A 2,947-nucleotide genomic window follows, 5' to 3' on the forward strand; every position below is an offset into this window, starting at 1 on the left:
CTATACATCTGATAGAGGATTAATATCTAGGATATACAAAGAACTCAAAAAATTAAATAATAAGAAATCAAATAACCCAATTAAAAATGGACTATGGAACTAAATAGAGTCCTCAAAAGAAGAAATATGGATGGTAAATAAGCATCTGAATATTGTTCTACATCCCTAGTCATCAGGGGAATCCAGATTAAAACTACATTGAGATTCTATCTCACTTCTGTCAGATTGGCTACCATCATGAAAATGACCATAACTGCTTGTGAGGATGTAGAAAAAGAGGAACCCTTCTACACTGTTGGTGGGAATGCAATCTGGTCCAGCTATTGTGGAAATCAGTGTGGAGGTTCATAAGACAGCTAAAAGTAGATGTACCATATGACCTAGCTATAGCACTCCTCAGCATATATCCTAAGGTCTCATCTCATTACCTTAGAGATACTTGCTCAACCATGTTTATTGCCACTCAATTTACAATAGCTGGGAAATGGAACCAGCCTAGATGTCCCTCAACTGATGAGTGGATAATGAAGATATGTCACATTTATACAATGGAATTCTCCTCAGCAATAAAGAAAAATGAAGCTGTGAAATTTGCAGGAAAATGGATGAATATGGAAAGGATTATACTAAGTGAGGTAACCCAGGCCCAGAAAGCCAAGCGCCACATATTCTATCTCATATGTGGATCCTAGCTACAGATGATTGGAGTTCTGTGTGAGTAGGAAGAAAACTCAGTAGTAAAGGATAGTAAACTAAAAAGGAAACCTAAATGGGAAGAGAAAGGAAGGAAGGGGGTACTTAATAGGATGGTATTGTATATATGTAAGTAGAAGAATAGATTAATGGGGGTGATAAGGCCTAAAGTGAGGTCAGGGAGATTGAGTAAGGAAAAGTGGAGGGAGGGCTAATTAAAATCTAAGAGGATATAAATAAATCATATGGAATCCTACTTTTTTGGACAATGGAACACTCAGGAGCCATAGATTGTTGCTAGAAATTTTTCAGCGCCAGGGATGGGATACCTTCCATTGACTTGTTGGCCAGGGAGGACCCTGATGCCCCCAGAACATTATAGGCCATTGCTGAGGCCCTTGGTTTCCCACCAGGAATAGATGGTAAGACCCTATTGCTGAAGACTCCACATACTTGGGCTGCAAGACCACTGAGAAATCCTGCTGGAACTGAGCTGATAACCTCCTCCATGTAGATCAGCTGACAGAAAGCTGGAAGAAGCCATTCTGTATGCAGTTCAATGGGATAAAGAGAAATCACCAGTGAAGATACTCAACAGTGGACACTGCAAGCCTTATATTTGGCCACCCTGGTCAAATGAGCCAACGGGTGCAATAGTGGCACATCTGTTATGGGGGTAACCAACTGCCCTCTAATTGGACTGAAGGCCCACTCCATGGGAGGGAATACATCCCTGATACTGAAAACAGGGGTAGTCATGAGCCCTAGGGGTATAATGTCTGCTGCTGTCTGGCTAAATGTATATACTATGCTTATCAAACTGCCCAGTAAGCACTTCTCTTAATGTTCATACCCTTATATTAATGCTACTCTCACTTTTGGTAGAGAATCTTCTCTTTTCAGATGGCAGTGACCTTGGGATGACTCAGAAGGTATCATAGTGCTGGAAAGAAGTGCTCAGTACTGTAATATCTCTATCACACCTTCCAAGGCCCAGGGTCTAATGTGGAAGAAGTGGGGGAAAGAATGTAAGAGCCAAAGGAAGGGCAGGACTCCTTACAATGTGCTCCCTCCAGACACAAAATGGTCTGGATATCCACGACCTCACAATGCACAACACTACCTGCACAAGACCATCATAAGAGTAGGAATAAAATCATGACATCAAAATAAAAGAGAGACTGATTGAGCTGGAGAGGTGATATGACGGAGAATGGAGTTTCAAAGGGGATTGTGGAAGGAGGGAGGGTTTTACCATGGGATATTTTTATAATCATCGAAGTTGTTAATAAAAAAATTGAAAAACTGAAAAAGAAAGAAAAAAAAATCTACAGCTAAGTGGTAATGCTTTCCTAGTGTGCATAAGGCCCTAGGTTTAAACATATCCAGCACCAAAAAACAAATGTTCACTTATGATTCTGCCTACAGGCTGAGATACAGCCTAGTAAATAAACTGTGGAGAGAACTACTCTTGGTTAATCTGAGCACATACTCAACAAAAGGTATTAAATAAGTTATTTTATTTCTTTTTTTTATTTTTTATTTTTATTTTTTTTAATTTTTAATTTATTTATTTGAGAGCGACAGACACAGAGAGAAAGACAGATAGAGGGGGAGAGAGAGAATGGGCGCGCCAGGGCTTCCAGCCTCTGCAAACGAACTCCAGACGCGTGCGCCCCCTTGTGCATCTGGCTAATGTGGGACCTGGGGAACCAAGCTTCAAACCGGGGTCCTTAGGCTTCACAGGCAAGCGCTTAACCGCTAAGCCATCTCTCCAGCCCAGTTATTTTATTTCTTAAGGAGAAAAAAATCTCCAAGGATGAACACTTCTATTGTGCAAAAATGACCATTGCCACAGACAGATAAATGATGGGTAAGATATGGCGTGTATAAGATTCTAGGTTCAATCCCAAGCACAACAAATAAATAAACAAAATAAGCACCAATTCCTTTATTTAGTCAAGTTGTTGGTGCATATCTATAATTCCAGGAGGCAGAGGTAGGTGGATTGTAGGTTTGAGGCCATCTTGGGCTATATAGAGAGAACCAGAAAAAAAAAAAAAAACTGGACAGGAAAGTTACCATATTAAAATTTGGTATGCAAAATGTTAGGGTTTTTAGCAGAGTATGGTGGCATATACCTCTAATCCCAGCACTGAGGAGGCAGAGGCAGGAAAAGAGTGAGTTTGCAGCCAGCTTCAGCTACATAGGTACACCCTGTCTCACAAAAACAAAACAAGAACAAAAAGAGAAA

The sequence above is a fragment of the Jaculus jaculus genome, chromosome 18 (assembly GCF_020740685.1).
Source record: "Jaculus jaculus isolate mJacJac1 chromosome 18, mJacJac1.mat.Y.cur, whole genome shotgun sequence".
Lineage (NCBI taxonomy): Eukaryota > Metazoa > Chordata > Mammalia > Rodentia > Dipodidae > Jaculus > Jaculus jaculus.